General features: G+C 40.0%; 2 protein-coding genes across 2 annotated transcripts in view; both read right to left on the reverse strand.

The window, feature by feature from the left end:
• The window catches only part of DNAJC6 (DnaJ heat shock protein family (Hsp40) member C6), a 159384-nt gene extending 157672 nt beyond the window's left edge, over positions 1 to 1712 (reverse strand). The window contains exon 1 of the mRNA XM_089921397.1: positions 1604 to 1712. The gene's annotated coding sequence lies outside the window, so the exon portion shown is untranslated. The remainder of the gene's footprint in view (positions 1 to 1603) is intronic.
• Positions 1713 to 1961: 249 nt separating this feature from the next.
• AK4 (adenylate kinase 4) overlaps positions 1962 to 18831 on the reverse strand; it is a 95346-nt gene continuing 78476 nt past the window's right edge. Inside the window, exon 8 of the mRNA XM_089921412.1 lies at positions 1962 to 17384. The gene's annotated coding sequence lies outside the window, so the exon portion shown is untranslated. The remainder of the gene's footprint in view (positions 17385 to 18831) is intronic.

Consider the following 18831-nt stretch of genomic DNA (forward strand, 5'->3'; position numbering starts at 1 on the left):
AACAACCCAGATGTCCTTTGGGTGAATGGTTAAACAAGCCGTGGTATATCCCTACCATAGAGTACTAAACAATAAAAAGTAACAAAGCTATTGCTACAGGCAACAAACTATATGAATCTCCAGGAATTATGTTGAGTGAAAAAAGCCAATCCCAAAAGTTATGTACTATATGATTCCATTTATATAGTATTCTTGAAATGGCAAAAATTATATAAATCAAAAACAGATTAGTGGGACTTCCCTGGTGGTCCAGTGGATAAGAATCCACCTTCGAATGCAGGGGATGCGGGTTCGATCCCTGGCGGGGAAACTAAGATCACACATGCCGTGGGGCAACTAAGCCCGTGCGTCGCAACTACTAAGCCCGTGCCCACTGGAGCCTGTGCACCACAACTAGAGAGAAACCCACGCACCACAATGAAGATTCCGTGTGCCGCAGATAAGGCCCGACACAGCCAAATAAATAAAAAATAAATAAATAGACTGATTTAGAAAAAGACAGATAGTGGTTGCCAGGGAGGAGGGAGATGAGCATGGCTATAAAAGTACAACAGGAAAGGCCTGTGGTGATCGAACTGTTCTGTATCTTGTCTGTATCAATGTCTACATACTGGTTGTGATATTAGACTATAGTTTTGCACAATGTTCCCACTAGAGGGAATGTGTAAAGCTGTACGTAGGATCTCTGTATTATTTTTTACAACTGCATGTGGATCTACAGTTATTTTAAAATTAACAGTTTAATTTTTAAAAAGCCACATGTCTGCAATTTCATATAGTTCACTCTAATATCTAAATCGTGCTTGAGCCAAGATTCCACCGAGGCCCACGCCTTCATGGCTACACTCAGCTTTCTTGTGACGGCTGGCTCACTGTGGGAGACCAAGGACCATCTGCCAGGTTCCAGGGCGGAGACATGGAAGACTCGGAAAGGTCACAGGAGCATGGAGACCCAGGTCAGCCAGGGAGTGCTAAACTACTCTCCTGTTTGGAATGAGTCCCTTGGGGGTCTAGATAAGTGACACTCTAAAAGTAATTATGGGCCAGACCTATTTTGTTCTTTCTCTAATCCAAGAAGAATAGGAAGATATAAATATGAAATAAAGAAGGGGAATGGGAGAGACCAGGAAGAGGGTGGAAATTGAGAGGTGTCCTCTCTATCAGCAGTAAGCTGCATTTTCTGCTACACCAGCCTTCATTCTCCATGCCATCTAGACTAACGTCTAAAGAAACAGACCCTTAGAAGAAACAATCTAATTAACAAAGCTACTCAGAAATAGCAGCCACATGCCAGCAACTCCTACCCTAGACAAGGGTTGCCCTCTGCTCCTGGGACTTCTTACTTGGCCTTGTGGTTAGGACACCTAAAATCGAATCCTGGTTACCAGGACCACCTGCAAAATATTGGTTATGTCCCTTCCCCTCCTGGCTTACTGTTTTAATCACCACGACCTCCACTCCCATTAATGAATGGGATTTATCCACACGACCTAGAAGTTTCCTTCCAGGGTTTCCCACCATCCTTCCCTGCATGTCCTAACTCTCACTAGTTTTGGAATACTGCTACGTATCAGTGACCCCAGTGCCTGGCTTAGAGACTCACCTTTTCTTCTAGTGTTTGGTATATCCAGTGGATTACAGTAGCTTCTTGGAGGGGCGCATTTGCTCACTGTTTACACGTCACTGGTCAGGGTGGGATGAGAGAGACATTCTTCAGCTTGCCCTTTTAGTCCAAGCATCATGTGATTTCATGGCACCCCTCCAGCTTGGAGCTGAAACCAGCCAGAAGTCTCTGGCTCCCACGGTTACAGCCTGCTCCAGTCAGATCCAGTGGGAAGCCTTCCCAGCAGTCCCTGGAGCCCATGGGAAAAGAATGCAACCTGAGAGAAGATCTTCCACCCAAGTAGAAACATGCAAGTGCCCTGCGGCACATTCATAAGCACTAGCAACATGGAATTTCTTTTCAAATGTCGAAAGTGCAAAACAAATATTGGGCATAGGACAAAAAAAAGACTCCCCAAACTCTGAATTCCATTCATGTCGTTTTGTTTACAAAGCTAAGTCCAGAAATTCAAAGATGGCAGTGCTCAAAGTCAATGGGATACAAGACTGTATGTGTGTGTGTGTGTGTGTGAGTCTGCGTGTGTGCAGTGTGCTAGGGGGCTAATAGAAAGGAGCTGTGTGAATCCTGGCTCTGTCACTAACTGTGTGACCTTATCCAACTTGCCTAACTTCCCTAAATCTCAGTTTCCCCATCTGTAAAATGGAGATAGTAAATAGTACCTACCTCACAGGGTTGTGATAAGTTTTACCATCATATGTAAAGAATCAAGTAGGCTAAATTAAACAAAGGAGCTTATTATAATACTATGTCCATTTAGAGATACAGATAAAAAAAATGGCATCTCCTTTCACAATGAATAAATAAATTGTGTGTGTGTGTGTGTGTGTTTGCATGTGTCTCAAGAGAGAGAAAAATGGGATGGTTGATAATTGGTGAAGATCACATCCTTCAAACTTCATGATTTAATTCCATGTCTGTCTTCTTTTACGCCTGAGGTGTCCTGTTACTCACCCTCCCTTACAGAAAGTTCCAGAATGTAAACTAAACTGTATAACCTAAAGGCAGCTCAGGTGCCTTTGGAACCACTGGATGCTGTTTCACGTTACCCCAATGGCAACGCCAGTAGGACTATCATTAGTACAGGAAACAACTCAGGGTAGTCTCCACTTTAAACTTATTTTTCAGTCTGAAGTTCTGAAGTTCATATTGTATTGAAAATAAGTGCTTAAAAATCTGTCTTTCCTCCATAGACTAGAGCTCCCATTTTTGCATCTGACACCTGGCTTATTAATCACAGGATTCTCTGCACTCGGCACAGACTTGGCAAAGTAGACGTTCTCATTAAATGTATTCTTATTCTGTTTGCGGTTTACATCAGAACAAAGGGACTTTATTGCAGGGGAGTGGTGATCATGAGGCAGTACAGAGAAGAGTCATAGTAAAAAGTCACTACCACTCTAGGCTGGAAGGGCAGAAGGAGAAGGCGTTACAGCAGCCCGGGGGTTGGGGCCACCGGACGGAAGATGGAACCAAGGGGATGGATGCCTAGGAGAAGAAACAGCCTCTGCAGGCATTTCAGAAAATGTTTTCTGACCTGTACCTCAAGGTGCAGCCCCACGTAGCCCAAACATCCCTCACTTCCAAGGAGCTTTTCCAGAAATCCTCCTTCCCTGTCTTCCCTTACGTTATCTGGGATTTAGGAGCAGTGGAGAAGAGTGATGAAAGTCACAGAACTGATCACTTCTGGGCAACCCTTGGCAAGTTACTAGCCTCTGTGTGCCTTAGTTTTCTCCTCTGCAAAATAGGGAAATTCATATGTGTCTCGAAGGGGCACGCTGAAGATGAAATGTGAGATTACATTTACAAAGCATCTAGGCTTGTCTGGCATAAAGCAAATGTTCAAATTATGCTAATCCTCGCCCTCCCTTTTTAAATGACACAGAACATGCTGTAACAAAAGGTTTTTGTATTCCTCTCTTTTCTATTAGAGAAGAACTATTGTGTGGAGCCTGGAAAATCTATCAAAGGGCAAGGGATCTTTCTGGAAATGTTGGCCCCATGGCTCAGAGTTTAACTGTAGGCTTTGATGGAGGGGAAGTGAAATACAGGGTGAGTGGTTATCTACAGACACATAGTTGGGGAGCCTTCAAAGTAGAGAAGGACAGGGCCATGGGAATGGCTGATGGGGGCTGAGGGAGGGTGATTTGGGGGTCCCTCCTCCTGTCTTCAATCTCCTTGTCAGGGACTTTTTTGAAAATGACAGTCCAATTGTGTAATGATAAATGATTTTTTTCTTCATGTCTTTCTAATTTTTTTTTCAAGCTTTCTGTGTGTGAATCTTAACTTGTATAATAAGAAAGAAAAAATTAAGTGCCAAGTTTTAGGCCAACTGAAAAAGCTGACTCTGTTGGTGAGGCTTTAAAATGAGTGGTAATAGGAAAATGGAAGAAGGTGGGTTCTACTAGGGACTCAGCTGCAGCCGCATGGGAGAGCGGTGGCCATTTCAAACCAGTCTCACCGGCTGGGTCTGCAATCCTCACATCTTTTGTTCTCCTGGAGAGTGCCTTTGCAATGCTTAGTATTGCGGTGTAATGCCTTCAGGGAAAGCCGGCATGCTTTTAAACCTTAGAATGTGTACATACTCCCCTTCTTTTTTTTTCCGGTTGAGGTATAATTATAGTTAAAATTGGAGTTTTTAACCCCTCCTTTGTTTGCTATGTATCTCTGTTATCATAGTATTAATTTGCTTTTGTGACAGAGATGGCTGGTGCTCACCAATATCCATGTTTCTCTTCTTCCTGGGCACACAGCTAGACTACTTTCCCAGCCTAACTTGCAGTTGGTCATGGCCATGTAACTGAGTCTGGCCAAGGGAATGGGGAACAATGATGTAAGCCACTCAGAAGCCTGGCCTCTGAAACTTTTCACATAACCCTCCAAGCTCTCTTTCTTCACATATCAGCTGACTGGAAGCTGAAGATCCAGGTACTGATTTTGAAGCCCAGAAGTATGGTGGAGCTTTCAGATGGAGGGAGCCTGGGTCCCTGAATGACTGCATGAAACAAATCTCTCCCGCTCCTGCATCAATCTCATTGGACTACAGTGTGAGCAAGAAACACCTCTGTCATGTCCAGAATTGAGATTCTGCAGTTGTTTGTTACAGCAGTCAGAATACTCTTACTAATTAATACACCTAAAGAGACTGCATACTGGGGCAGAAATATCTAATTCTGAGTGGTATCCCGGGTGACATGATGCCAGAAGGACACTTCCAAGGAAGATTCTTCAACATTGGACTTGAGCATTTTATGCGCATGCATGGACTTATAAAGAGGGTCTGCTTGCTGTGCATGTAAGTTAAGAACAAAATCACTGATAAATTAGGGTATAAACATTGGAATCACATCTGCAAATTGTGGTGGCGGTGCTCTACCGAAATTCATAACTGACCCTTTGGGATTTGGTCCTATTTCGTTATCTTAACCTTTGGGGCTTCTAACAAATGCGCAAAGGTTTGTAATGGTTCTTCACTATATATCAGCTATCAAATGCTTTTCAGATCGATGAATGACCACATAAAATTATTTATGACACACAAAATGTTAATTAAAGAATGATTACTTAATAAATGTTAATTTATTAAATGTTAATTTATTGACACACAAAATGTTAATTAAAGAATGATTACTTAATACTTGAATTGTTAATTAAAAATAATGATTCAATATTTTCTTTTTCTTCCAGGATTTACGTTGAATATTGTTAATCGACCATAGCTGGAGCTGCATATCAACATCTCCCAAGGGGCCACAAAAAGCAAATAAGATCATTGGATGTAACATCTAAGGACAAATTTCTCTCAATTACATTTGCTGGTTTACGTTTCCCTCTTCCATGAAAAACTACCTCTGCTTCTTATTTTCAGCTGTGGGTCATTAATGATGATGGAGAGAACTGAACTGGGTGGATAGTAAAAGGTGTTACAAAATGGAGAAGACTTTTGACAGTTTGAATATTTGAGAGGGTTTGCTTCTGTGAGCTTGGCTTGAAATATTACACTGCCTTATCCTGTGATGCTGACATGCCTCCATGAATTCTTTCTTTTTTTTTTTTTTCATGAATTCTTTCTTTCATTAAACAACTACTCTGAACAAATATCCCGCTAGTCCCTTAGGATATAACTCTGAACAACTGAACAACTGTGGTTCTTTTACTCAAGGAGCTTTTGGTCTAATGGAGGAGAAAGACATTAAATAACCAATTACCCAAACAGATAATCATGCAAGTGAATAAGTGCTATGAAGGAAAAGCCCAGCGTACCAGCACTGTTAGAACATATAATGGTGGAGGTGGAGGAGGGCGGTGACTAAGCTCACTGAAAGGGAAACTTCCCCCTGAGAAAATGAATGGACTTCAAGACCTGCAGGATGACCAGTTGCCCAGGCAAAAAATATATAAGATATAGGAAGCAAATCTTAATGTAGGAGGACTATTATTACTGATAATACTAACCAACACTATTATAATACTTATTATATGTCAGGTAGTGATCTAAGTACATTACATATAGTCACACATTTAACCCTTTCCGCAACCCAATGAGGTAAGTACTATTATTATTTTCATTTTACAAGTGAAAAAACTGAGGCAAAGAAATGTTAATAAGTTACTAATAAACGGCAAAGGAAGGATTTGCACTCCAGCGACCTGGCTCCAGAGTTTGTACTCTTAGTCACAATGGTCTGCTGAGATTTGGTGCATTCTAGGCAGGAACAGAGAAGACCTGCATGGGTGAAGATTGGTGAGCAATGGAAAAGGTGGCACAAAGTGAAACAGGAAAGATATGGATTTGAGATTCCTCTGGGGTTGGGGGAAGCTATGGCATGCACTAAGAGGTCAATAAAGTCCCCTAAAATTCTGCAAGCCATCTTGATCTTTGTTTTCTCCACGTGAATTTGGTGACCCATGAACTTCGGAGGGCACGACCCCAGGGGCATAGAGAGGTTGTCCTGCCCCGTTAGCAGCTTGCACATCCAATCAGCCATGAGTTCTTCCCTATGGAGTTTAGTTTAGTTCTTCCCTCTGGCTGATCTGCCTGGGGGCCACCTGGACATCCTACCAATGGGTTCAAAGTTCCTGCGGCTCTGAGAAGTGAGTTTTGCTGACGCTGCCTGTGACTCCTCAGCCAGCCTGATACACCCCCCGGATGAGCCCAGGCCACGCTGACTACATCTAACTCAGCACAATCATTAGCCTTGTGCACCCTCCTCACACAGTTCACCCCTCTTGCAGTCAAGTGCAGGAAATGCAAGAAAAATCAGTTTCTAGAATTATGTTGTTCAATACAGTATCCACTAGACACATGTGGCTATTTTCATTTAAATTTAATTAATAAACTTTAATAGAATAACTTAAAAGTCAGTTCCTCGGCTGAACTAGTCACATTTCAAGTGCTCAATTGCCACATATGGCTAGTGGCTACTATATTGACAGCATAATTGAAGAACAATTCTATTGTTGCAGAAAATTCGATTGGACAGTGCTGCTCTAGAAACATGCTTCGTGTCTCTTGGGCTCATCTCAAGATCTGTAACCATGGCAGAGTGCATTTTATTCCAAAGCCCATTCTTATTACACAATGCTTCATTCCCATTCATAGATTACTATTTCTGATTCAACTAACGCTCCCACACTGAGCATCAACTCTTGTCAGACTCTCTGCTGGATGTTGAAATAGGCTGAACTATCAATTTGCTAAAAAAGTCTTAGATGACTAGAACAAAAAGTGTTTGAAATACGGATGCACTGGACTATTCCATTTTTTATGGGTTTGTGGGTAGGCAATCAAACCTTGGGCAAGTTACTTAAGCTCTCTCAGCCTCATAGCACTGTTGTGGGTATTAAATGAGATAATATATGAAAAACACTTAGTAAATTCTCAATAAATGGTAACCATTATCGTTCACATCATCATCATCTCCCCAGTTGACAGGGAACACAGTGGGAAGGGAACTCAGCCTTACTCATTGTGGGATAGTAATAACTGTTATAGGCCTTCTTTGTATTGATCATAGATCTAACATCTTTATAGCATTTAGTCACCAGTCTTAGCTCTGCCTTGGGCTTCTCATTAGATATCTGAAAAATATGCCCTCTTGTCCCCTCCCCACATTCAGCCCCAGGTCCTTCACCTACCTACCCCCCTTCTGCGGCTTCTCCTTTTCACTCTCTTCTGAATATTTTCTTCTTTCAAAATGGCTTTCTAAAAAGTAGAACCCAGAACCTCCCCAAGTACTTCAGGTATTGCCCAAACACTCTATATTCCGTGTCTATCAAGATACGTGGCCATGCCAAGGGATTCACTTAATAATTTTTTAACATTTAAAAAATTCATTTTGAGACTTCCCTGTTGGCACAGTGGTTAAGAATCTGCCTGCCAATGCAGGGGACACAGGTTCGATCCCTGGTCCAGGAAGATCCCACATGCCACAGAGCAACTAAGCCTGTGTGCCACAACTACTGAACCCATGCACCACAACTACTGAGCCCACACACTGCAACTACTGAAAGCTGCGCACCTAGAGCCTGTGCTCCACGACAAGAGAAGCCACCGCCATGAGGAGCCTGTGCACCGCAACGACGAGTAGTGCCCGCTCGCCACAACTAGAGAAAAGCCCGCACCCAGCAACAAAGACCCAATGCAGCCAAGAAAAAAAAAAACATTTATGAAGGTTTACTTTATAACCTGAAATTTGAAACTGAATTTTGAAAATTAAATATAAGACTTAGTTCATATCCACTACACACATACACACACACGTTTTTTACATAAATGGTATCATAGTCTACATTTTGTTCATAATTTTTGTTAGCAGTATATCTGGAAATATTTCCAATACTGAGTACAATATAACTCCTCCATTAATCTGAACACAAAACTATATTCCTATTATAGGAGCGAAGATACTATTAGCTGTTTTTTAGCGGGTGGAGGAGTTTTAAACCTTGGATTAGGCTAGTGTATAGTTATCTAAAATCTCAGAATTTTTTTTCATAAAATTGTTATCAAGCCAAGTTCCTCCCATTCTATATTCTGCAACTGAATGTTTTAAACCTAAATGTAGGACTTGGCATTCATTTCCATTAAATTGCATTTTGTTGTTTTGACCTAGCCTCAAGGTCTTTTGAATCTTGAGTCTTTTATCCAGAAGGCAATCTCTCCCAGCTATAAATCTAATTAATATAATTTTACTTCCACTAAATCACTGAAGCATCCTAGGCCAAGAACAGAGGCCTATAAACAATAAGACAGGTGTGACCTTTCTCCAAATACATGGATCTGTTTCCCCTTCCACTAATCTTTGCAGGTATTTTGTCCTGGGACTATGTGTTTTATTGGACCCCTGACCCTTTGCTTTCCCCCTTCCTCCTTTTAGGTCTTCCTCTTTACATTTGAACCAAAGACTGTGGAGCAGCTTGCAGCTGAGAATGCATTCGTTTACTACTCCTTAACAGGTTTGGTGACAAAAACAAAGTTCATCGCAAGAATTTGAAACAACAGAGATAAAATAGGGTTTTGGGGTCCACTAAAGATTCCAACTGGAAATTAAATATAGATCAGAAACTCATTAGATGAATCCATTATTTATTAATCCTATCCATTAGGAGGCGATGAATGAGAGGTGACACCCACTCTGCTTGTAAAGAGTCAGCAAACAAGGAGGGAAAAAAGGAGTATCTCGTAATGTCACTTTTTCTAAACCTCTAGCTTGGAGTGTGTGGAGTCGTTAGTGGGTTCTCAGAAGTCATTCTCTTTCTCCTGTCAGGCATGCAGCAGGGTTGCAGCTCCCTACTCTTCACAGCCTTCCCCAGAGGCAGCAACTGTTAGACATATACCTTTCCAGACCTTTCTTCTACATTTCCACATATGAATAAATATGAGTAAAAAATATCACTAGAAAATATTTAGAGAGACTTACTTACCTGGTGGCGCAGTGGTTAAGAATCTATCTGCCGGTGCAGGGGACAGGTTCGAGCCCTGTCCGGGAAGATCCTACATGCCATGGAGCAACTAAGCCCATACGCCACAACTACTGAGCCCACGTGTTGCAACGACTGAAGCCCACGTGCCTAGAGCCCATACTCCACAACCAGAGAAGCGACCGCAATGAGAAGCCTGCACACTGCAACAAAGAGCCGCCCCCGCTCACCACAACTAGAGAAAGCCCACACACGGCAATGAAGACCCAACGCAGCCAAAAATTTTACAAAATATAAAAGTAACTTTAAAAAATAAAGAAGATATTTAGAAATATTAACCAAATTCCTTTCTTGCTGGAACTCTCCAATTCAAACACCTTGGCTCTTTTGTGCTCGTTGAGAGAAGGATGAGAAAAAACAAGTATGAGGGCTGTGAGGGTCTTCCCCTTGCTCTGGTTTTCCAAAGTTTGAAACCCTGGGAATGAGGATGAATCTTAGTTTATACACATGATAAGTAAGAAAAGTAGAGGATTTGAGGACAGAGGGATGGCCCACTCATCTTCTCCTCACCCTTGGATATTTCTCCTGGGAGGAGGGGAGCAGGGAGTCTGAAAGAAAGAGGTGAAGATATAGATTTTGGAGTGTCCTGGAATGAGGGGCTTGGCAGCCTGTCTCTGAGGCAGCATCCTGAGACGTTGCCCGTAGACAGTCTCTCAGACATTCCAGTGCCGTGGTAGGGAAAGGATCAGCAAAACGAGTCCTGGGCCTGAAGAATGATTTCTGTGCCCATGGGCAAGATGGAGAAGAAGCAGGAAGAACATCTTGAGCTGACAGGATGGAAACACCTATGTGACTGATGACCAAGAATCATGAAGATGGATATCTTGGCAGATGCTTGTGTTGACAGAGGACCTCGAGTATCAGAGGGACCAGTTGCTATCCCATCTCCCAGTTCCTTGGAACTCAGATGCAACCCTGGAGAAAAGGAATGAGAAACTTCAAATTCATTGAGAGTATATCTACAAGGTTGATGTGGTGAGGATTAGAAACAGAAATTAGACCAAATTATAAGAGAAAATTATAAAAAATTTTTAAAGTTCTATTTCGGAATCCCCTGGTGATCCAGTGGTTAGGACTTGGCGCTTTCACCGTCAAGGGCTCGGGTTCAATCCCTGGTTGGGGAACTAAGATAACACAAGCCATGAGGTGCGGGCAAAAAAAAAAAACAGTTCTATGTCTTGTACACCTGAGTTATGGACTTACTATCCATCACACACATACACACACACAATTTTTTACATAAATGGAATCATAAACTACATATTGTTTATATTTTTCATTAAGAATACATCTGACAATTTTTCCAGTACACATTGTTCCACATAAAGATAGAGTATGATTTATGTATTACTTAACCATATCCTTAGTGTAAGATATTTAGGTTGTTTCTAGTTTTTGCTGTTTCAACCAAGACGTCAGTGTACATTCTTATGTATATAACTTTGTGCACATATGTATTTCTGTAGGAAGAATTCCTTAAAATAAATAGTATATAGAATCAAAGGACATGTGAATTTTTTTTTTTTTTTTTTGTGGTACGCGGGCCTCTCACTGTTGTGGCCTCTCCCGTTGCGGAGTACAGGCTCCAGACGCGCAGGCTCAGCGGCCATGGCTCATGGGCCCAGCCGCTCCGCGGCATGTGGGATCTTCCCGGACTGGGGCACGAATCCGTGTCCCCCGCATCAGCAGGTGGACTCTCAACCACTGCGCCACCAGGGAAGCCCTGGACATGTGAATTTTTAATATTGATATATACTAGCAACTTGCCCTCCATAGTCACTCTATCAACTTGTATATCCTGTGACAGTATATGTTTCCCTTTACATTAGAACCTCACAATCCTGAATATCATCAGTATTTTTAATTCTTGAGAGTTTAATAGTTAAAAATGTTTTTCATCGTTCACTTCAGGGTAATTGTAAAATATGAAATTTTCTTCCTCTTTCCAGCTTAGGCCAACTGGCATATCCCACCTTAGGAACTGAGGAAGTACAAACTTCTAACAAAAAAACAGTGGTTAGCCAAACCAGATTTCGAGTAGAATCTTATGTTAATATATTGCAATGTAATCCTGATTAAAAATCTCATTTTTCTCAGATGCAACACTTAATGAATTTAATAACAGAACTCACTTATAGTTGTCCATAAGTTAAATGCAGATATACAATAATAGAGAATATATCTTCTTTTCAAGAATTCATGGAGAGTCACAAAACTTCACAAAAGAATATTCAAAAGTTCCATAAAGTAGAAATCATACCAAAAAATTTTTGACCACAATGCAATACTGCTAGAAATTAATATCAAAATTAAAAATCAAAAGCCCTTCCACATAGAAATTTAAAAGAAAAACTATTAAACAGCCTTTGTGTGAAGAGAATATACAAAGTAAATACTATAATGAAAACACTGCATCTCAGAATTTGTGAGATATTGCTATGACAATAATAGAGGAAAATTCACAGTCTTAAACATGTATAAAAATAATAGAATGAATATAAATGAATTAAATTCTCAACTTAAACAGCTAGGAAAAAAAAACAACAACAACAAACTGAACCAAGAAAGCACAAGGAAGGAGATAATAAAGACAAAAACATAAATCGATGGAATATGACATAGATACATAATTAAAACTTCTTAGGAAAGAATCAATGAAAGGAACATAGCTAACTTTTGAAATGGAGGAAATTTAAGAAGTCTTATTTATGGAGAAACATGAGTCTAAGGCTAGAAACAAGATAAGGTTGCCATTGTCTCCACTACGACTTAACACTGTATTGGAAATATCAGCCAATGCAGTCAGTCAAGAGAAAACAATTGGAACTAAAAAGTGGAAAATAAGTAAAACTATTTCTATGTACAGATATTCTACATGAAAGACCCAACAGAATCAATACTATAACAAAGAAATAATAAAGGAATTCCTTAAGATAGCAGAAAGTAAAGCTAACATACAAAAATCAACAGCCAACTGCTAGTGGTCTTCAAGAAAATAAGGAGCTAGAACCAGATGTAAATCAACTAGGCCTCTAAGCACACTATTGAACTGGACTAGCAATTTTTTTAGAAGAAAAACTTCCTAATTTCTGAAGAACAAAATGAGTTGATTTGGGCTTCCCTGGTGGCGCAGTGGTTGAGAGTACGCCTGCCGATGCAGGGGACACGGGTTCGTGCCCCGGTCCGGGAAGATCCCACATGCCGCGGAGCGGCTGGGCCTGTGGGCCGTGGCCGCTGGGCCTGCGCGTCCGGAGCCTGTGCTCCGCGGCGGGAGGGGCCGCAGCGGTGAGAGGCCCCTGTACCGCAAACAAACAAACAAACAAAAAAAATGAGTTGATTTATATAACACTGGGAGTAGCACTGGGATAAAACAAATAAATAAATATATTAATGTGAATAGGAAATAAGATTTTCCGTCTGAGAAGAAAGATATAAAAGAGGGTATGGAAAAATTCTGTAATGATTAAATTGGAATTAGAAATATCAGTATGAACTTATAACTTAAAATGTATATATTTCTTAATTCTATCTAATGTCACCACAGTAACGATGAGCATACATGGTGCCAAGATCTTGGTGGTTTCTAAATACCCTACTACCCCACTAAAAGAGACCAGAGCTCTGTGAAGAAATGACTAATTCCAGGTTTTAGAAGGGAAAGTACAAGATGACACTGTGAACTCTTATGCCAACAATCAAGTAAGTGTTCAGTCACCAATGGAGCCATGTCAAAAAGAAACAAGAACAACTTGAAAAGGATCCTACTTGCCAAATTTGGGATGATTTGAGCGTGAGAAAGAATAATTATTAGAGCTAAAAAAGGCATTTAGCAAGATGTCGGGACACAACATCAATATACAAAAATCAAATGTATAGCTGTACTAGCAAAAAACAATCTGAAAATGAAATTAAGAAAACAATTCCAATGTTACAATAACATTAAGAGAATAAAATACTTAGCAACAATTTAAAAAAAATAGCAAAAGACTTGTACACCAAAAGCTACAACATATCAGTGAAAGAAATTGGAGAAGAATTAAATAAATAGAAATGCATCACATGGTCATGGATTGGAAGACTTAATATTGTTAAAATGGCCATACTCCCCCAATGGGTCGACAGATTGAATACAATCTCTAGCAAAATCCCAGATGTCATTTTTTGCAGAAATTGAAAAGCTGATCCTAAAATTCAAATGGAAATTCAAGGGACCTAGAAGAGCCAAAACATTCCTGAAAGAGAAGATCAAAGTTGGAGACTCATCAACTATACTCCAATAAAAATTAAAGAAAAAAAAAAAAAAGTTTAGAGGCTCATATTTTCTATTTCAAAATGTACTGCAAATCTACAGTAATCAAGACTGTGTTGAACTGGTTTGCAAGGCAGAAATAGAGACACAGATATAGGGAACAAATGTATGGACACCAATGAGGGAAAGCAGTGGGGGGGGTGATGAATTGGGAGATTGGGATTGACATGTATAACTAATATGTATAAAATGGATAACTAATAAGAGCCCGCTGTGTAAAAAAATAAAAAGTTTCTATGACCTGGGAGGAATGGTTCTCAAAACAGAATTTAATTTTAGGTATAGAAAAAAAAAAGACTGTGTAGTGGGCTTCCCTGGTGGTGCAGTGGTTAAGAATCCGCCTGTCAATGCAGGGGACATGGGTTCAAGCCCTGGTCTGGGAAGATCCCACATGCCGCGGAGCAGCTAAGCCCATGTGCCACAACTACTGAGTCTGTGCTCCAGAGCACGCGAGCTACAACTACTGGGCACACATACCACAACCACTACACGCCTATAGCCCATGCTCCGCAACAAGAGAAGCCACCGCAAATGAGAAGCCTGTGCACCACAACAAAGAGTAGCCCCTGCTCACTGCAACTAGAGAAAGCCCATGGGCGGCAACGAAGACCCAACACAGCCAAAAATAAATAAAATAAATAAATTTTTTAAAAATTAAAGAAAAAGACTGTGTAGTACTGGCATAAGGATAGACATATAGATCAATAGGAGAGAATTGAGTCCAGAAATAAAACCATATATCTATAGTCAGTTGATTTTCAACAAAGGTATGAAGACAACTCAATGAAGAATAGTCATTCCAACAAATGTTGCTGGACAATTGCATATCCACATGCAGAGGAATTGGATCCCCTACCTTATGCCATATACAAAAATTAACTCATAATATTTAGATCAAAGAACTAAATGTGAGAATTATAAAATTCTCAGAAGAAAACATAGGGATGAATCTTTTTGAACTGTGGATTAGGTAATGGTTTCTTAGATATGACACCAAAACACAAACAACAAAAGAAAAGTTAGGTAAATTGCACTTCATCAAAATTAAAAACTGTTGTGCTTCAAAAGACACTGTCAAAAAAGTGAAAAAAACAACCCATACAATGGGAGAAAATATTACAGATCTTATAACTGATTACAGTCTAGTATGCAGTATATAAAGAACTCTTACAACTCAACAATAAGAAGACAAATAACCCAGTTTTTTAATGGGCAAATTATTTAAATAGACATTTCTTCAAAGAAGACGTACAAATGGCCAATAATGAAATATGGAAAGATGCTTGACATCATTAGGGAAATGTAAATCAAAATCACAATAAGATCACATCCACAAGAATAGCTATAATAAAAAATACATAATAGCAAGTGTTGGCAAGAGTGTGAAGAAATTGGAACCCACTGGAACTCATTGCTGGTGAGAATGTAAAATGGTAACAGACACTTTGGAAAACAGTTTGGCCATTCCTTAAAAAGTTAAACATAGGGTTACCATATGACCCAGGAACTTAATTCTCTTTTTTTATTGGAGTGTAGCTGCTTTACAATATCGTGTTAGTTTATACTGTACAGCAAAGTGAATCAGCTGTACGTATACACATATGCCCTAGTTTTTGGATTTCCTTCTCATTTAGGTCACCACAGAGCAATGAGTAGAGTTCTCTGTGCTATACAGTAGGTTCTCATTAGTTATCTATTTTATACATGTATCAATAATGCATATATGTCAATCCCAATCTCCCAATTCATCCCACCGCCCCCTTTCTCCCTTGGCATCCATACATTTGTCCCAGGAACTTAAGTTTTAAGTATATAAGCAAGGGAATTAAAAACGTATGTCCACACAAAAACGTGTACACAAATGTTCATAGCAGCGTTATTCATAATAGCCAAAAAGTGGAAACAACCCAAGTGATGACTGGATGAACAAAATGTGGTATATCCTATATAATAGAATATTATTCATCCATGAAAAGGAATGAAGTACTGATCCATGCTACAACATGGATGAACCTTAAAAACATGATGCTAAGTGAAAAAGCCAAGCAGAAAAGGCCACATATATTGTTCCATTTATGTGGAATGTCCAGAACAGGCAAATCCATAGACAGAAAGTAGATTAGTGGTTACCAGGGGCTGGGGAGAGGGAGGAATTAAGAAATCAGTAAATACTCAAAATAGTCAATACATTTTTAAAGTTAAAATTTTTTTGCCGCTTAGTAATTAAAATTTTTCCCATCTGTAGAAAAGTTAAAAGAATACTACCCCTGGTGCCCTTCACCCAGAGTCATCAACTATAAACTTTCTGTTTTTTTTTTTTTTTTTGCCACATCTCCTTGATAAGTGAAGGTCAGCTTGGCTAGATATGAAATCCTTGGTTCACACTTTCTTTCCATGAAAATATTGTGCCATTGTTGGTTTGGTTTGCACATTGAATCACTTGGTCTTTTTGCCTGAAGGCTTAGAGGAGTTTTCCTGGACATACAAGAATATGTCTTAGGGAGATCAGCTCAGTGCTTTGCGACCGCCTGGAGGGGTGGGATAGGGAGGGTGGGAGGGAGGGAGACGCAAGAGGGAAGAGATATGGGAACATATGTATATGTATAACTGATTCACTTTGTTATAAAGCAGAAACTAACACACCATTTTAAAGCAATTATACTCTAATAAAGATGTAAAAAAAATATGTCTTAAAGTTGACTATTCTGAGTCAATTTTCAAAGTGCCATGGTGTAGCTTTCAATATACAGTGTCCTTTTCAATATATAGATTCAGGATTTATTTATTTATTGGTAAGTTTTTATTGAATTATAGCTTTAAACATTGGCTTTATTATTTGCTTTTCTTCTTTACAGAATCAGTTATAGGTGTATGAGGTCTTCTTTGTCTATCTTCTATAGCCATTATTTTCTTTGAGCTTTTCACTTTTCCTTATTTTGTTTCATCCTCATGGAAATTTTCATTTCACTTTTCCATATCTCCTTCGTATACTTTGTTGAATCTATTCCCTCTTGTACATCTTGTAATTTAGTCCTCATTTTGGAGATCATTGTCATTTCAATCACTTTCTTTCCTGCATTCAGTCAATTCTTATTCCACACCTCTTTTTGTGCCCACTTCTCTTTTGCATTTGTGAATTACTGATTTGTGATGTTTTTTCACAACTTTATGCCTTGTCTAACAATATATGATTCATGTTGGAGTGTTGTACTACAGTGTCTTCTGGTTGAAGGTTGGGTCTTGGGTGTTTTTCAGCTGAAGATTTTTGATTCTCTATTTCCTTTTGGAAGTGACTTTGTGTGGATGTTGGCTGCTTTCACCTGTTCATTTTCAAGACTTTTGGATTTTTCTGGATGGACCAGATGTTTCTACGGATAGGGTTGAAGGATTTGAGTGACTTACTAGTTTCTTAGTTCAAGAGTCCCCTCTTCAGTTGGTACAGTGAAATACAATTTCTTTAACGAAGAGGCTCTGTGGGATAAGGGAGGATGGTTAGGGAGAGTTTAGAAAAACTAAATTTCCACCAACTTCTTTATTCTTCCCTCTTTGTCACTAACTCTCCGAGAGATATCTCCTCCTTCCAAGCTCCTTTTTCTCTCCCAGAAGCTACACCTCTTCATACATGTTCAGAAACATTTAGCCCCATGTACCTTCAAGCCCCTTCCTTCCCCCATTAGTGAGGTCTCTAATCCAGCATGGCTGTTCTCAGTATTTTTCCACTTAGTGTGGGACTCTCTGGGATGCCACTGCACTCTCCTTTTTCCAAATAATCCCTGCCTCACTCTCCATTTCCACATGGGCTCCATGCTACTAATTACAGATATTTATTTCTCCACTCAAATGCAATGAGAGTTCGCAGTCTTCCGTTTCCTGGTTATGTGGTAGATTTAATTGTGTTATGTGGTGAGTTAATTGTTATTTTGTTTGCTTTCCTTGATCTCTATAGTTTGGGGAAGACATGTAGAAACGGTAAGATTGAGGCATGTCATCTTCAAAGAACCCTCACCATCTAACCTCTATTGATAAATACCAACATTTATAAATTTTTAGGTAAGGTTTTCATATGAACACTAAATAATTGGGCTGTTTTATTGGCTTCATATGGCGGAAACAGCAGTTTTTTTTTTTATATACAGATAAAATATGGAAGATGGCTCAGTCAGGTCTTTAAGCAATGTTAGCCTGTACCCGCTTCTCCCTGACCCTGCTGGGCTGATAGAAGGCTTCCATATTGTGCTGAGTGCGTATGATCAATGTGCCCAGGGTACATCTTGGAGGTCAACATGTCCAGAGTAGTCTGAGATGGTCAGTGCACCCAGGGTGGTTGATGGAATATAACATAGTGGATCTACAGTGGTCAGTGTATTTGGGGCGTTACTGTGAAGAGAGTGGCTGATCTGTCTTGACTAATCTGGATATGCACCACTCCTTTTTGTATCCCTGATTCCTCCTCGGCAGGGAATCATTTTCTCAGGGTGCATGGACTTAGAATGGGGGGGTGCAAGACCTCTCCATGGGAGGTCTTCTTGCCTTGTTAAAGGGACTGGTGCTAGGATCCTGACTAGGAGAAAAGCTGGTCACAGGAGAAACTCAACACTGCTCAGATCCTAGTCACCTCCAAGTGGCAAGGCTCTCCACCCTGACTCCTGCAAGTCCTGCCCAAGGCCAAAGATGCCTTGATTGCAGGACCTTTAATTGTGGTCCTTCTGGGTCTTTGGGTAGTAAGAGTCAGAATGAGGAAGAACAGCTGAATAATCGTTAAGTGAGCACTGGAGTTGAAGTCTTCATTCTACTACTTACTGAGTAGGTGGTCTTGAGCAAATTATTCAATTTCTCTAAGCCTGAGGTTCATCATCTATAACTGGTATACAATGCTTGGCCCATTGCCTGTCACCACAGAGTAAACCTTCAGTAAACT

Source organism: Delphinapterus leucas, chromosome 1 (assembly GCF_059928025.1).
Source record: "Delphinapterus leucas isolate spDelLeu-1000000601 "Yukka" chromosome 1, BTC_Dleu_Yukka2, whole genome shotgun sequence".
Lineage (NCBI taxonomy): Eukaryota > Metazoa > Chordata > Mammalia > Artiodactyla > Monodontidae > Delphinapterus > Delphinapterus leucas.